This window comes from Copadichromis virginalis, linkage group LG10 (assembly GCF_057382275.1).
Source record: "Copadichromis virginalis isolate Kocher_CV1m ecotype Utaka linkage group LG10, C_Virginalis_male_GT1.1, whole genome shotgun sequence".
In the NCBI taxonomy this organism is placed as follows: Eukaryota; Metazoa; Chordata; class Actinopteri; order Cichliformes; family Cichlidae; genus Copadichromis; species Copadichromis virginalis.
Genome location: NC_140627.1, coordinates 5,682,683 through 5,701,242, shown reverse-complemented (window position 1 = coordinate 5,701,242; position 18,560 = coordinate 5,682,683).

The following is an 18,560-nucleotide window of genomic DNA, read 5'->3' as shown; positions in this document are numbered from 1 at the left end:
TAGGATTTCTGGATATCAGCCACCTCCTCTATCTGCCGGTGGTACATACCGTGCAGGGGCCTGTCCTTCCATGATGGTTCCTCGTCTCCATCCTCTTTCTTGGGTTTCTGCTGCCTGAGGTATTCACTGAGCACTCGGTCAGTTGGGGCCATCTTCCCAATGTATTCTTGGATGTTCCTTGTCTCATCCTGGACTGTGGTGCTGACACTCACCAGTCCCCGGCCCCCTTCCTTCCGCTTAGCGTACAGCCTCAGGGTGCTGGACTTGGGGTGAAACCCTCCATGCATGGTAAGGAGCTTTCTTGTCTTTATGTCAGTGGCTTCTATCTCCTCCTTTGGCCAGCTTATTACCCCAGCAGGGTACCTGATCACGGGCAGGGCGTATGTGTTGATGGCCCGGATCTTGTTCTTACCATTCAGCTGACTCCTCAGGACTTGCCTGACCCTCTGCAGGTACTTGGTGGTTGCAGCCTTTCTAGCGGCCTCTTCATGGTTCCCATTTGCCTGCGGGATCCCCAAGTACTTGTAACTGTCCTCTATGTCTGCAATGTTGCCTTCTGGTAGTTCAATCCCCTCAGTTCTGACTACCTTCCCTCTCTTTGTTACCATCCGACTACACTTCTCCAGTCCAAACGACATTCCAATGTCATTGCTGTATAGCCTGGTAGTGTGGATCAGTGAATCGATGTCTCGTTCACTCTTGGCATACAGCTTGATGTCATCCATGTACAGGAGGTGGCTGACAACTGCTCCGTTCCGTAGTCGGTATCCGTAGCCAGTCTTGTTAATGATCTCACTGAGGGGGTTCAGGCCTATGCAGAACAGCAGTGGGGACAGAGCATCTCCTTGGTAGATCCCGCACTTGATGGTAACTTGTGCTATGGGCTTGGAGTTGGCCTCTAGTGTTGTACGCCACATCCCCATTGAGTTCCTGATGAAGGCTCTTAGGGTCCCATTGATCTTGTACAATTCTAGGCATTCCAGTATCCAGCTGTGGGGCATTGAGTCATAGGCCTTCTTGTAATCAATCCAGGCAGTGCACAGGTTGGTCAGTCTGGTCTTGCAGTCTCGGCTGATTGTTCTGTCTACCAGTAGCTGGTGTTTTGCACCTCTGGTATTCTTGCCAATTCCTTTCTGTGTCCCGCTCATGTATTGACCCATGTGCCTGTTCATCTTAGCCGATATGATGCCTGACAGGAGCTTCCATGTAGTACTGAGGCAGGTTATTGGTCGGTAGTTGGAGGGGACCGGTCCCTTCTTGGGGTCCTTGGGGATCAGGACCGTCCGGCCTTCAGTTAGCCATTCCGGGTGTCTCTCGTTAACTAGCAGCTGGTTCATTTGTGCTGCCAGACGCTCGTGGAGTGCAGTCAGCTTCTTCAGCCAGTAGGCGTGAACCATGTCGGGCCCTGGTGCTGTCCAACTCTTCATACTGGAGACCCTTTCTTGGATATCTGCCACTGTGATGGTTACTGGACCCTGTTCAGGGAGGTCGCTGTGGTCTGCCCTCAGATCCACTAGCCACTGAGCATTGCCGTTATGGGTTGCATCCTTCTCCCATATGCTCTTCCAGTATTGCTCCGTCTCCAGCCTTGGTGGTGCTGTTCTCTTATTTTTCCCTTGCCACTGAGAGTACACCTTTGCTGGTTCTGTGGAGAACAGCTGGTTTATTCTCCTGCCTTCTATCTCTCTGGTGTACCTCCTCAAGCGGCTGGCCAAGGCTGTGAGTCTTTGCGTGGCAGTTTCCAAGGCCTCAGGTATGGACAGCTTGCTGTATTTCTTAGGCACCTTATTTGTCGCACCTTTCTGCAACTCCGTTAGTTGGCTCACCTCCCTCCTAACTCCTCCCACCTCCCTCCTAACTCCGATATATATATATATATATATATATATATATATATATATATATATATATATATATATATTAGGGGTGCAACGATATTCGTATCGATATTGAACCGTTCGATACGGTGCTTTCGGTTCGGTACGCATATGTATCGAACAATACAATTTTTTTCAATTTTTTTTTTTTTTTTCAATTTTTTTTTTTTTTCAATTTTTTTTGTGTCCCGTTTGGATCTATAGCCATCAGAATTGTTGTCTTGAGGCCAAGAAAGATGCCAAGAGGATTTATTTTAAGTGGATCATCATATTGGTCCATTTGATTGACCTTTATTATAATTATGAATTTATTTTATTTTCAGTTGCAAACGGGACAGACATGACTGTGGGATAGGACAGGGGGAAAGAATGAAAGAAAGAGGGGGAGAGAAAGAAAGAAAACCAAAGGGGAGAAAAAAAAAAGAACAATACAAAATTTGTAATTTATTTTATCAACTTTCCTTCTGACCATGCTGTCTGTGTTGAGCGCTCAGTGAATCTGCATTTGACTACTCCGCCTAGGCTCGAGAGTGCAGCCTAGGCAGAGTAGTCGAACGCAGATTCACTGAGCACTCAACACAGACAGCATGGTCAGAAGGAAGAGCGCAGGGCAAGCTAGCGAGACAGAAGTGGACCTCCCCACCCTCATTCAGATCTGGCGTTTGGAATTATTTTGGTTTTCATGTGACGTATGACCCTGAAGGTAAGCGAGTCATGGACTAAAGTAAAACAGTATGTTGGATGTGCCATGCAATGCTCAATTACATGGGTGGGAGCTAGTGTGTTAGCGCAGTTAGCTCGTTAACGTGTTGGCCGTCTAGCCCCTCTGTATAGGGTAGCTCGTTAACGGAGATTTGCCGTGTTGTGGCGTTAAGGTTATTTCAACGAGATTAACCTGAAAGCACTAGTGGGAACACAACGAATATGACTGCACATTTACACCGACATCATCCTAGTGCAAAGACAAAAACAACAAGCATGCATGCTACAAACTTTAGCCGAGTCATTTAGACAGCTGTTAGCACAGGATTCTCCTTATGGAGACCTGATATGTTTAATATGCTGCTGAGAATATAGCCCAGAAGAAGCGGATAGTATAGCTTTTATTTTGGAAAGAGACATTTCTCTGTAATAAACTCTCTTTTCCAAAGATGAGTGATTCCTCAATCAGATACAGGGCTCGCAATATCGCTAGCCCGACGTCCCGGGGCTATCTCTGCCCTGCCTGTCGGGCTATTGTAGGAAGGAAAAATATATGTCAATGCTTTTGCATTCTTTCAGAAATGTAGCTGGGTAATTATGTCATTGGGTGAGCCACTGTCAATATGTGACATATTGAAATCGTGTTTGAATTTTCGCTTGTTTTTTTGCTTTCACTTTGCAATCGCGCGAACTGTGTATAGAGAGCGACAGCACTGATCTGTGAGTGATGATAATTTGTGCACCAATTCCTCTGACATCATCTTATTAATTGTTAGCTTACTATGCAAACATGACAAGTGAAATCTCCCGCAGCTTAAACATGTGAGAGGTTGATCGCGCAGAGAATCGCTGAGCTTATGTGAGTGCGGCAGGATATATATTTCACTACGATGACCTGGATGATTGAGAACCTTCACAGACAGATATATATTTTAGTTCTGCTGAGCCAAATAAGACAGGTCAGGGTGAAGAAGTGACAGCCAAAGAAAAGCTTACCACAAAACGGAGAAGTTATGACAAATCAGACTATAAGGCAAAAAGAAAGTGCAGCTTTATGGTTTCATGGACAAAAGAATTTCTGTGGCTGCAATATGACGAGCTAAAAAACAACACGCACAAGGGTTAGGGTTAAATTTAAAAACTGTACTTTTGTGTTAAAATATATATTTATAATTTTAATGAATGACAAATTAAAAAGGCATGAACATTTTTTTTTTGTATCGAAAAAATATCGAACCGTGACACCAAAGTATCGAACCGAACCGAACCGTGAATTTTGTGTATCGTTGCACCCCTAATATATATATATATATATATATATATATATATATATATATATATATATATACGGTGCCAATAGAAACAGGAAAAAAATCCTGGGTCTTTGTTTTTTGTTGTGTTATGACCCTGGCCATAATGTGTCTTGGTGGCTGTTTCTTGTTCTGTCTGTGTCTTTAAGTCTCTGCAGGTCCCTGATTGGATAAGCTGATGGCTGCTGATTGGTCCCCTGATCATGTGGTTGCTTTCAAAATCCCTCACCAGCAGTTGTCCCAGGGCAGCCACTGACAGCAGCAGCAGACCTGACCCTGGCTTCCAAAACCTGTGACTTTTATGTTTGAGATTCTCGTGACTTACCGAGCTTTGTATATAGTGTGTACATTAGTTTTCACTTGTAAATACCACATTGTAAATAGCCTTATTATTTTTCCTTGTACTGTTTTCTCCTGTTTATTTCTGTTAGGGAGTAGGTGTAGTGTTTGTCTTTTGTTTGGTTTTTGTTTCACATAGAGTTTTAGATAGCACCTCCTCACCTGACTTAGCTTGTTTTGTTTGTTATTTTGGCCTTTGTTCACCCCGGAGCTTCATTTTCAGTGTAGACAAATAAACCACCGTTCACTAAGAAATTGGTTTTTCTGTGTATGGTTTTGGGGCCCACTTCCTTTTTTAACTCTTATGTTACGTTCCTGTACCCCTAGACTGGGGCGTAACATAAAGTGGGGGCTCGTCCGCTCTTTTCTTTTGCCATTCTTTTTGCTCATTGTGTTTTGTAGGCTGCCTACAGTTTTTGGTTGGCAGTTTTCTTGTAGTCTTGGGGGTAAGCTATCCACAATGACTTTTGACGTGGATGATTTTGCACTGCAACCCACCATGGATAAGTTGGATCGATGCACAAAGGCAGATTTGTTGTTGGTGGCAAATTTGTTTAATGTTAGTGTGCCTTTGAATGCTAAAAAGGCAGAAATTAAGCAGTGTCTGACAGCACAGCTGTTGGAAAAGGGGGTAATTGCAAAGTCGAAACCTTGGCCGGTTGATGCGACTGGAGGTTTGGTGGTGGATGTGGGAGCAGAAGCTGCTGCAACCATCCCACAAGCTGCCAGTGGACAGGTGACGCCAGGGGCGGAGGCTCCTGCTGCCATTCAGGTCCCAAGCGTTAGCCCAGCCGCACAATTAGCAGGATTGGTTACAGAGGATCTCAGGCTCGCCCTTCGCCTGAAAGAGGTGGAGCTTGAGGCGAAAGCCAAAGAAGTTCAGCTTATGCATTTCCGCATAAGGGCTATGGAGCTGGATCCCTCCAGACAACGCATTGTTACCTCTACCCCTGTGAGTAAAATTGTGAGTAAAGCTTCTGATTCATTCTCCTTTGACCAGTGTGATGCAAGCAAGCAAATTGCTTTAGTGCCACTTTTCAGAGAAAGTGAGGTTGACTCTTACTTTTATGCCTTTGAACGCATCGCAACTACTTTAAAATGGCCCAAGGATGTGTGGAGTTTGTTGTTGCAGTGTAAATTGGTGGGGAAAGCGCAGGAAGTTTGTGCAAGCTTATCCATTGATGACAGTCTGGATTTTGAAATTGTGAAATCCACTATTTTAAGGGCTTATGAGCTAGTTCCTGAGGCATATCACCAAAGGTTTCGGTCATGTGAAAAATCTGCCAGCCAAACAAGGTTTTTTAACAAGGTTGGGCATTAAACTCCTTTAAAAATGAATATTGATGTTTTGTGTTTCATGTTTATGTGTCAATAGCCATAACTATTGTTTAAAACAAGTATCCATATACCTGTTTCTCACCTGTATAGTACAATCAACTAATATTCCATCAGTGAATCAGTTAAAGTGATTTGTTGGCTGCATTTGCACCTTATTTGCTGAAGCAAGGCAAGCTAGCTTGCACATAATAGTTAGGCATGTTAAAGATCTCTTCTTCAGGCTTGGAAGAATTGCTTTATTCCTTGCAGGCCATCCTGGGGGACTTTTCTGTGGCCTCAAGTAATTCAGAGACTGTCATGCATATAAAATGGAAAGTATTTTCATTAAGTGAATTTCAATTGTCATTCTTAATTTTTTTGAGAACTTGCAAAATGCAATCCTGTGTCTTACTAAGAATGGTAACACCTATTTTAAAAGAATTTCATTTGAATGAATTAACAAAATGTGTTTCAGTTGATTAAGTCCTTTCATTTGCATTTTCCATCCCACATACTGTAAGTCCTGTATATGACATATCCATCTGTTTTCAAATATGACATCTAATCTACACCATAGAAATATTCCGAGGCTATCATAAATACAAATAAATGTAAAATTTCTGCCTCAACATGACTGAGCACCTCATTAAGGAGGAAGAGAAAAAGAATCTGGGTCATAATATCTCACAGCTGGCAAGCAAACTCCAATTCAAGTGTTGACAGTCTGGAAGGTTTGCATAGAGAAGAGCTATTACTATGAAATTACTAAAACAAGCACAGTCTACTGGAATGAAGTAGGAGTTTATTTAACAAAATAAATATTGCTTGGCATTTATCATTTCATCTGGGGGTTAAAATTTGAGCAGCGATGATAATCTTGTTTTGCTGAATTGTAGCAACAGTACAAACAAGCAGGGGATTAGTAATCCCTGTTGGAGATTTCTTCCCCCAGGGTAGACAACTAGTCATTGGCACCTGAGGCAAGGGCTTGATTTCTGAACAGTAAACACTGATGCTTTGCTGCCGAAAGAGCCACAGCATGTCTGGACAATATTTCATATTGATAATGGTGTTTCGTGGCGCTTGAGTAAATGGAGTTGGATATTGCAGGTGATGGCATGAGGTGACCTTATCAAACTGTGATAAGCTGGAAATGGGAAACTGAAATCAAAATGCCATCGTGGTGAGGGAGGCAGGATCCATCTGCTTCTCTTCATATTGGCCCCAGTAAGAAGGAAGAAAAAGGAAAAAGAAGTGCTTTGTTCGAAGGTAGATAGTATGACATGGTCTTTGCCTTGACAGTGAAGTCAGCATGATTCATTCTGTAGCTTGCACTCACTGAGTTGTATTCCTTCTTTATAGACTGGCCCAACATTTTAAGCAATTCTCAGTGAAGTCGATCTTCAGCTGTGATCGCTCAGCCTCAGCTAATCAAGTGGCATGTCATGGCTTCTGAGGAGTGGAGTTGTGTTAGTCAGGGCGGGGTTATTGGCATTCAGGGAGTTACAAACAGCAATTTGGATGTAATTAGGTTTTAATGGCACCTGATCACTCAAATACCCAAACATGCAAAAGCTCACAAGTGTTAGTGCACGCATGCACACACACTCACTGACAGAAGAAGAACCAAATCATTAATAAAAATACATTCTCTCTACGTCTCTGGGCAACAACTAAGGTCAGCACAAGTTGAGAGTCTTTGCAGAAGTGAGTGAATTTTAAAATAGCAAGATGAATATCAAGAGAGACCGAATGAATCGGAATAAAAATCAGTCTGTCTCTCTAAAGACACACACACAAACAAGACATAGTTACCAGATCTTACAGTACCCTTAGAGGCAAATCTTGTCTGCAGTAATGAAGACACAAAAAGATTTCTTACCTGGAAAGAAAGAAAGAGTGCAATAAGTTTGGGAACTGGCAAGACAGAGTTCTTGTAAACAGGGCTGCACTTCATTTTTGCACAGAGTAGTTTTTAAAACTTTGAGGACATTATTGTTATAATGCAGCAGCAGCTGCTTCAAGTGTGTTGATGTTAATCCCTCCCAGAGACAGCATCATGCTGACTGATGATGCATCACACTGCATCACAGAAAAGTCTGGGAAATGTCTCTCTCACTTTTAATTACCCATCTCACTTTCATTATTTGAATACTCAGCCATTTCAATTTATTCCATTATCACCTCAAGGAGAAAGCACACTAATCCCTAAGCCTGTGTTTGTGTACAGCCTGTGAGTATTTAAGCATGGTCCCTCTCTGGCCAGTTGCAACATGCTGTCCCAGCAGATGTCAGTGTTGCTATTTTTAAAGCTCTGTATATAGCTAAACAAAAAGGAACCAATGTTTATCTGAGTAGCTTGGCAAAATGCTTTCAATGGTACAAATACTTTCAAATTACAGACACATATGCTAAAGAACCAGTATTCTAAGTGTATGAACAACAACTTTATGAGCAAATATGGTAAAGAAGGAGATCACGATAAGGAGGCACAAACAGCAAGAGAGGCAGTTCCATACAGCAAGCTCAATCTTTTTTATAGGGAAGCCAATAAGAGAAGGTTTAATTAAATAAATGTAATTTCAGAGGGAGTTTGTGTGCTTGTTAGAACAGCATAGTTATTAAATGCTGCTGTATTGATAATCTACATTATGAAGGATTGTATTTGATGCAATTTTCAGAACTCTTTAAGCCATAATGTCTCTGTGTGAATGTAGTCTATTAACATCTTTGTTTTTATATCAGCTCCAGTGTCAATTTTTATGTAGCATGAAATGAAAATTTTCTTCATATATATATATATATATATATATATATATATATATATATATATATATATATATATATATATATATATAGAGATATAGATATAGATATAGATAGATATATAGATATAGATATAGATATAGATATATATAGATATATAGATATATATTGCCTGTAGTGCTGCATTATTGGTCCCCTCCAACTACCGACCAATAACCTGCCTCAGTACTACATGGAAGCTCCTGTCAGGCATCATATCGGCTAAGATGAACAGGCACATGGGTCAATACATGAGCGGGACACAGAAAGGAATTGGCAAGAATACCAGAGGCGCAAAACACTAGCTACTGGTAGACAGAACAGTCAGCCGAGACTGCAAGACCAGACTGACCAACCTGTGCACTGCCTGGATTGATTACAAGAAGGCCTATGACTCAATGCCCCACAGCTGGGTACTGGAATGCCTAGAATTGTACAAGATCAATGGGACCCTAAGAACCTTCATCAGGAACTCAATGGGGATGTGGCGTACAACACTAGAGGCCAACTCCAAGCCCATAGCACAAGTCACCATCAAGTGCGGGATCTACCAAGGAGATGCTCTGTCCCCACTGCTGTTCTGCATAGGCCTGAACCCCCTCAGTGAGATCATTAACAAGACTGGCTACGGATACCGACTACGGAACGGAGCAGTTGTCAGCCACCTCCTGTACATGGATGACATCAAGCTGTATGCCAAGAGTGAACGAGACATCGATTCACTGATCCACACTACCAGGCTATACAGCAATGACATTGGAATGTCGTTCGGACTGGAGAAGTGTAGTCGGATGGTAACAAAGAGAGGGAAGGTAGTCAGAACTGAGGGGATTGAACTACCAGAAGGCAACATTGCAGACATAGAGGACAGTTACAAGTACCTGGGGATCCCGCAGGCGAATGGGAACCATGAAGAGGTCGCTAGAAAAGCTGCAACCACCAAGTACCTGCAGAGGGTCAGGCAAGTCCTGAGGAGTCAGCTGAATGGTAAGAACAAGATCCGGGCCATCAACACGTACGCCCTGCCCGTGATCAGGTACCCTGCTGGGGTAATAGGCTGGCCAAAGGAGGAGATAGAAGCCACTGACATAAAGACAAGGAAGCTCCTTACCATGCATGGAGGGTTTCACCCCAAGTCCAGCACCCTGAGGCTGTACGCTAAGCGGAAGGAAGGGGGCCGGGGACTGGTGAGTGTCAGCACCACAGTCCAGGATGAGACAAAGAACATCCAAGAATACATTGGGAAGATGGCCCCAACTGACCGAGTGCTCAGTGAATACCTCAGGCAGCAGAAACCCAAGAAAGAGGAGGGAGACGAGGAACCATCATGGAAGGACAGGCCCCTGCACGGTATGTACCACCGGCAGATAGAGGAGGTGGCTGATATCCAGAAATCCTACCAGTGGCTGGACAAAGCTGGACTGAAAGACAGCACAGAGGCACTAATCATGGCAGCACAAGAACAAGCTCTGAGCACAAGATCCATAGAGGCTGGGGTCTATCACACCAGGCAAGACCCCAGGTGCAGGCTGTGTAAAGATGCCCCAGAGACAATCCAGCACATAACAGCAGGGTGCAAGATGCTAGCAGGCAAGGCATACATGGAACGCCATAACCAAGTGGCCGGCATAGTGTACAGGAACATCTGTGCCGAGTATAACCTGGAAGTCCCGAGGTCAAAATGGGAGATGCCCCCAAGGGTGGTGGAGAATGACCGAGCTAAGATCCTGTGGGACTTCCAGATACAGACGGACAAAATGGTGGTGGCTAACCAACCGGACATAGTGGTGGTAGACAAACAGAAGAAGACGGCCGTAGTGATCGATGTAGCGGTTCCGAATGACAGCAATATCAGGAAGAAGGAACACGAGAAGCTGGAGAAATACCAAGGGCTCAGAGAAGAGCTCGAGAGGATGTGGAGGGTGAAGGTAACGGTGGTCCCCGTGGTAATCGGAGCACTAGGTGCGGTGACTCCCAAGCTAGGCGAGTGGCTCCAGCAGATCCCAGGAACAACATCGGAGATCTCTGTCCAGAAGAGCGCAGTCCTGGGAACAGCTAAGATACTGCGCAGGACCCTCAAGCTCCCAGGCCTCTGGTAGAGGACCCGAGCTTGACGGATAAACCGCCCGCAGGGGCGTGCTGGGTGTTTTATATGAAACAAAATACATCTACAAGCAAATACAATAATCAGTTACACAGCAGTGGGGAATAGATTTCATCACAGTAGATGTCTTTCTGAAGCTGTTTTAACTAAATTTTAAGGATAAAATTCATCCATTGTTATCTTCTTCAATTCCTTTTGCCAACACAGAGCACAGTAGCTACCTGAAAACTACACCCACAGAGGTTGGATTATCGTTAATAATTTTAATAAACGAGAAGGAACAGCTTGTAGAACTGGGTAACATATATAGATGAGAACCAGAAGGAGTGTGTTTATAGGTGTGGTCCCACTCCCAAAATTTAGATATTTTATCTCCAATTAGAGAAAAAGATACTCGGAACCATCTCACAGTCACAACATTATCTACAGCTACTTTCAGTACCAATAATATTTATTTAGACTTTTTTTTCTCTAGTTGATCTTCAGTAATTATTTCTTCAAAAGAATCAACATTTCTTTTACACCCCATTTCTACAAAACTCTATTAATCTGCTGTATGTACAACAGGCCATCAAGCTGGAGTAAACCATTACTTAAAAAAACATCACTTGACCCAGTTGTCTTAAGTAATTGTAGGGCAATCTCAAACCTTCATTTTATCTCAAAAATTCTTGAAAGAGTAGTTGTAAATCAGCTTAGTGAAGATTATAAATAATGGTGGACTCATGTCTGTGCTTGTCAGCAATTAGAGGATGCTATATATATTAAAGGTGCTGCGATGCAGTAGTTTGGATCATATTTATCCAATAGACTGCAATTTTTTCATGTAAATGGAGAGTCCTCTTCACACACTAAGGCTAATTAGGGAGTTCCACAGGATTCAGTGCCAGGACCAATCCTGTTTACATGCTTCTGTTAAACAGTATCATCAGAAGGCATAGCATAAATTTTTACTGCTATGCAGATGACACACAACTTCATCTATCCATGAAGCCAAATAGCACACAATAATTACTTAAATTGCAGGAATGTCTTAAAGACAGAAGGACCTGGATGACCTCTAATTTTCTGCTTCTAAATTCAGATAAACATGCCCCTGAAAATCCTAGAAATCTCATACCTAACCAGATTCTTTCTCTGGATGGCATTACCTTGGCCTCTAGTAACACCGTGAGGAACATTGGAGTCATTATTGACCAGGATATGTCCTTCAATGCACATATTAAACAAATCTTTAGGACTGCTTTCTGCCATTTGTGAAATATCTCCAAAATTAGAATCTGTATCAGAGTGATGCTAGAAAAATTAGCTCATGCATGTATGTAATGTAATTCATTATTATCAGGATGTCCTAAAAAAAAAAAAATAAATAAAAACTCCCTGAAAATCCTTCAGTTAGTCCAAAATGCTGCTTCAAGAGTACTGACAGGGATTCGAAAGAGATAGCATCTTTAACCTTCATTGACTTCTCTTCATTGGCTCCCTGTTAAATCCGGTATTGCTCATAGGGGGTCATATGATTGTTGGGGTTTTCACTGTTTCCTTCCTTATTGCATGGGTATTTACCTTATAGTTTCAAGCATCTTGAGGCAACTGTTGTTGAGGCACTATAAAAAATAAAATTGAATTGAATTGAACTGAATTGAAAAGTGAAGTAGATAGCCTCAGAACATCTGCTATAAAGAAACTGCTGAGGTGTTCTGACTTGCACTTTGGTGCAATCAGTCTTTCACTGAAGGTGCTGTTGCTGATAATTTGCAGGGCATGATGTGGGTGTGTGGGGTGGATCATAACTAACTCCAGCTTTAAGAGCATTCTTCTCTCTGCCATCTGCTGGCCCTCTTTACAAGTTTATCTACTCTGTCCCTGATTCCTGTGCAAATGCCTTCTCCCCAGAAGACCACAGCAAAAAATAGAGCACTGGCCACCACCCTATGTTAGACATATATAAATATAGTCCAGTTTTACATATAGCAAGTAGTGTAGAGTTGATGCCACAGTAAAATAAAAGAAAAAATATTGTCCAAAAGACTGAAACAACATGTCCAGTGGGGCAAAAAAGTATTTAGTCAGCCACCGATTGTACAAGTTCCCCCACTTAAAATGATGACAGAGGTCAGTAATTTGCACCAGAGGTACACTTCAACTGTGAGAAACAGAATGTGAAAAAAAAATCCATGAATCCACATGGTAGGATTTGTAAAGAATTGATTCGTAAATTAGGGTGGAAAATAAGTATTTGGTCACCTCAAACAAGGAAAATCTCTGGCTCTCACAGACCTGTAACGTCTTCTGTAAGAAGCTTTTCTGTCCCCCACTCGTTACCTGTATGAATGGCACCTGTTTGAACTCATCATCTGTATAAAAGACACCTGTCCACAGCCTCAAACAGTCAGACTCCAAACTCCGCCATGGCCAAGACCAAAGAGCTTTCGAAGGACACCAGGAAAAGTATTGTAGACCTGCACCAGACTGGGAAGAGTGACTCTACAATAGGCAAGCAGCTTGGTGTGAAAAAATCAACTGTGGGAGCAATCATCAGAAAATGGAAGACATACAAGACCACTGATAATCTCCCTCGATCTGGGGCTCCACGCAAGATCTCATCCCGTGGGATCAAAATGATCATGAGAACGGTGAGCAAAGATCCCAGAACCACATGGGGGGACCTGGTGAATGACCTGCAGAGAGCTGGGACCAAAGTAACAAAGGTCACCATCAGTAACACACTACAACGGCAGGGAATCAAATCCCGCAGTGCCAGACGTGTTCCGCTGCTGAAGCCAGTGCATGTCCAGGCCCGTCTGAAGTTTGCCAGAGAGCACATGGATGATACAGCAGAGGATTGGGAGAATGTCATGTGGTCAGATGAAACCAAAGTAGAACTTTTTGGTATAAACTCAACTCGTCGTGTTTGGAGGACGAAGAATACTGAGTTGCATCCCAAGAACACCATACCTACTGTGAAGCATGGGGGTGGAAACATCATGCTATGGGGCTGTTTTTCTGCCAAGGGGACAGGACGACTGATCCGTGTTAAGGACAGAATGAATGGGGCCATGTATCGTGAGATTTTGAGCCAAAACCTCCTTCCATCAGTGAGAACTTTGAAGATGAAACGAGGCTGGGTCTTCCAACATGACAATGATCCAAAACACACTGCCTGGGCAACAAAGGAGTGGCTCCGTAAGAAGCATTTGAAAGTCCTGGAGTGGCCTAGCCAGTCTCCAGACCTCAACCCCATAAAAAATCTGTGGCGGGAGTTGAAAGTCCGTGTTGCTCGGCAACAGCCCCAAAACATCACTGCTCTCGAGAAGATCTGCATGGAGGAATGGGCCAAAATACCAGCTATTGTGTGTGCAAACCTGGTAAAGACCTATAGTAAACGTTTGACCTCTGTTATTGCCAACAAAGGTTATGTTACAAAGTATTGAGTTGTATTTTTGTTATTGACCAAATACTTATTTTCCACCCTGATTTACGAATAAATTCTTTACAAATCCTACCATGTGGATTCATGGATTTTTTTTTCACATTCTGTCTCTCACAGTTGAAGTGTACCTCTGGTGCAAATTACTGACCTCTGTCATCATTTTAAGTGGGGGAACTTGCACAATCGGTGGCTGACTAAATACTTTTTTGCCCCACTGTATATGTCTGACAACAAATTAAGAAAAAATGTACAGGAAATTGTTTCAGCTGTCTTGCAGCTGTCTTTTAAGGATGATCTGTATTTGGATGACCTGTAACTGTTTTGATGCAGTGCTTCTCCCAGTGTTTTTTTTTCCCAGTGTCATCCAAGTAATACATTGCAGGTCCTAAGAAAACACTTGAGACTAACCACCAACGACCAGATGATTCTACGCATTGATCTTCATGGCAGACAGTAGGCAGTCTGACCTTCAGGGAAGGCAAAATTATGAAATTAGTCTGGCAGATGCTTGAGGCACCATCCACCTTTTGACAGGGAATTATATTACAACAGGTGTAAGCATTGCCTCAGTGGGTAAACTGCCGATTTATAACTATATAATTAATTTTAAAATTGAAAAGAAGGTAATTACCATCCAAGCATGAAAGTGATACTGTATGTAGAAGCTGTTCATTACAAGAAAGGGAGGATTGTGGCTGGGGTTCGACATCATTATGTGCTTCCCTACACTGTCTCAACATTTAGGACTAAATACAGTTTTAAAAGAGATCTGGACTTCATGCAGTATAAATTTAGGTTTAATAATGAAAATAAAACTTTCTTATATACTTTATTTGATATTTTATTTAGTACGTGTCTGTCAAGCATATAAAGCACGAGTCTAATGGCACTAATAAGTATGGCACACTCACGCTAAATCTAAGAGTAAACTCTATGAAAAGAAGAGGAGAGACAAAAGAATTCAAACTAAATGGAAAATAATAACAAAAGATAAATATTGTTGACCTGGCCAACCATTTTCTGCTTCTATGCTGGTCCCAGTGGCTCTTCTTCTTCTCTTTTTTCTTTAGCACCTTAGGACAAATCTACATATCCATCCTCATAATTACATGTTATTTAACAGATGCTTTCTGCCAAATGTACACTTAAAAAAATGTATTACGTAGTCTGTCATGTTATGTTATTGTTTTTATTATTGTTGTTGTTGTAGTAATACTAAACAACTATTTTTTTCTCCCTAAAACAGTATCTATCTATATAATGAAACACACACAAACCCACAGCTCTACACTAGTTATAATGTACCTCTTCTGTTGTGTTTTATGTTGTGTTTTATGTTCCCCACTTTGTTACATTATCCTTGCATTCTATGGTATGTCAGCTATATGTGTCACAAAAAAAGTGTTGGTATTAATGTTTTGTAATGAAAAAAGTGTATGTTGCACATTTAAAGAGCAGCCATGTGATATGTATTCTAACCACTTGGCTAATATTACCTATCTACCACACTGTTGCTAATCCTACAAAAACATTCATGGCAATTGTAGGTATACTGAAAATAAAAAAATATATTCACAAGATAGAGTTTTACTGGCAAGCATGACTCCATTTGTTAGCATATCTTTCCCAACTGAGTGATGCCTGATGACTCATGTACCCTCCATCAAATTGAAAGACAAATCACTCCTTTCAAGAAAATGTAAGGTATTACATGCTGCCACCGATGTAAACTGAAGGAGAGTTATATTTTAAGTCACTTTTATGGTTTGTGGAGTGGTGATGAGCAATCAATGGAAAGTGAAGGCTATGCAGGTTTTGCACAGCCTTTACTTTCCATTGCCTTGCAGCCTTGCCATTTAATTTATATGTATGTATTGATGTATTCATTGGCACTTTATGAAAAGAATTTAAATAATCTCAATTGAATGGAATATAAAACATAATCTCAGCATGTGTTGTTACCAGTGTTGGGGAGTAACGGAATACATGTACCGCCGTTACGTATTTAGAATACAAAATATGAGTAACTGTATTCCGTTACAGTTACCGTTTAAAAAGGTGGTATTCAGAATACAGTTACTTTGTTGAAATAAATGGATTACACTGCGGTACTTTCCTGTTTCATATTGTTGCGGGTCAGGACTGTTTGGATTTTGTTTGACAGCTACATTCTGTAGTTCCAGGCGGCAGCGTTACAGTTGCCACGGTTACAGCTCGCTCTCTCTCTCTTTCTGCGACTGTGTGTTTCCTGGGTGAGAGAGCGCCTTTTCGTTGTTGTTGTTGTGCTAAGCTAACAGGCAGAATGCTACAAGCATAGCTCTAAAGAATGTAGCATCATGGGCAGTGTAGTCCGTGTTACAGGGAGAATGGACTGCCATACACGTTATGGGTCTGTGAGCGCCAGGAGGGAGAAAAAGGCGAGTGGAAAGGTACGAGCTGTCGTCGAGGAAAAACGGGAGCTGGAAGCATGTAAATATAATAATAACCACTTCAGCCAAGAAGAGTGCCTGACGAGCCCAGTTGTAAGTAAGCTATTAAGACTCGACTGTACGCCGTGTTCGTGTTTTCCTCCGAAAACAATAAGTTCCGTTGGAGCAGCCTTTCAACGCCTCTCTCTGTCTCTCGCAAGAAAAATTGACCCACACAACAAAGTAAAGCTATTTTTCGGCTATGAGCCGACAGGGACCCCGCCGTATTAGCCAGAGGTCCCTTTACTACAGTTCGGAGTCGCGGACCTTCAGTAATAGTAATAAATCACACAGCAATAGTACATTCACGTTGTTGTAAAAAGCATGATAATATATTAAGTAATCCAAAGTATTCAGAATACGTTACTGTCATTGAGTAACGTAACGGAATACGTTACAGAATACATTTTGGGGCATGTATTCTGTATTCTGTAACGGAATACATTTTAAAAGTAACCTTCCCAACACTGGTTGTTACTGTGTTATCTGTCTCAGCGTAGTGTATTATTATTATTCCTATTACAAATTCTGAAGTAAATAAGTTTTGGTTTCTATTTGTGAGGAAAAAATGGTTCATTTAAATCAATGTCTGAAGTAAGTCATAATAGTGAGTCTGCATGCACAATACCCTAAAGTAGCTCCCATAAATAAACTGGGGTGATCACATGCATTTTTCAACCCTTCAGTCGAGATTTGTAGAGACAGGAAGTAAGAATATGCAAATATTTCATTACTGTGGTTAAGTAGAATTTTCACAAATACTGTACTTTCTACTCCCTTACAGTTTACATCCAAAACAGGATTGTTACTTCAGGTTTAATGCATTTGAGGGAAGTTTTTTTTCCCCCAACCTCCATGTGCATTGAAACGTCAAACTTCTCTGAGCCTAAATGAAGGTAACAATGGCACATAAAAGTCCTTTTGATGTATAATATCACCAGTGCCTATCATGTACAAACTGATGAATGAGACAAAAAAATATGGATAATCTATAGCTCCATGCTCTGAAGTTTAAGTGGGCAGGACTATTTTGGTGCAGCATCAAGCTAGAGCTACAGAAGAGGAGCGAGTATAAAAGAAGTAACTTTTATTGAAGCGGGAGGTATTTTCAAATAAATACATTTTCTATGAGCTCAGCAAACACACATTTGAATTTAAGCTAACAGTGGTAAGATTAATTCACTGACTTCCATCTTAACACCAACTGTATACTGTCTAGTATAAAGTTAGTATAAACAGTATAGCCTACTGCCAGTGTAGGGACGTAAAATCCGTCAAGATTGCTTGTAAAAAAATTATTGGGTTAAATCCTCTTAAATTCTTTTGTATATAAATCCACAAACAAAAGTAAACCCCAGAGCAGTGACAGTACAGGTCAATAAGTAAATATTCTTTATTGTTATTAATGGTTTGGTTCTCTTTATTGTTTTCTGCTTGTGTTTTATTTATAGTTTTATTAACCCCGAATCTCTTGTCCCCATGATAGAACAGAGAAAACTGACCCATAGTGTGTTAGAACATTTAAGAGAAATAAACACATATGGGACAATTCTCCCCAAATTAGACAAAATATGACCATAAATGCCCTTTTCTAAGTCATGTTCTTCTCTACACACAACTCTTGGCCTCCAGGGCATAAAACTTTGGACTTCTTTTTATTCAACCATCTTCCGGAAGAGAGAGACCCCTGCACAGCCCACTAGTTGCTAAGCAAAGATAAAGCAAGATGTGTTCCACCTTTACCCTAGAAAATACATCTATGTGATGTTCGTGTATGTAAGCATGTTATGCATTCATTCACTACACTCCACGCCATCCCTGCAAGTTAAAAGTTGTGCAGTTAAAAGCTAAATGAATTCCAGGCCTTTGGCTTGGCCTATGTTTAAATCATGTGTTTGTAAGCGTGTATGCAGTTTATCCTTCTATGGTAAATGGTAAATGGCCTGCATTTGTATAGCGCTTTTCTAGTCCCTAAGGACCCCAAAGCGCTTCACACTACATTCAGTCATTCACCCATTCACACACACATTCACACACTGGCGATGGCAAGCTACATTGTAGCCACAGCTGCCCTGGGGCGCACTGACAGAGCTCCAAGTCACTTACACAATAGATTGTCTGGACATAACACCAAACAAAGCTTGAAACCTTTAATAGACTGAGTCTGAGCATCAACTCTTAATGAGCCCGAATATGCAATGTGTG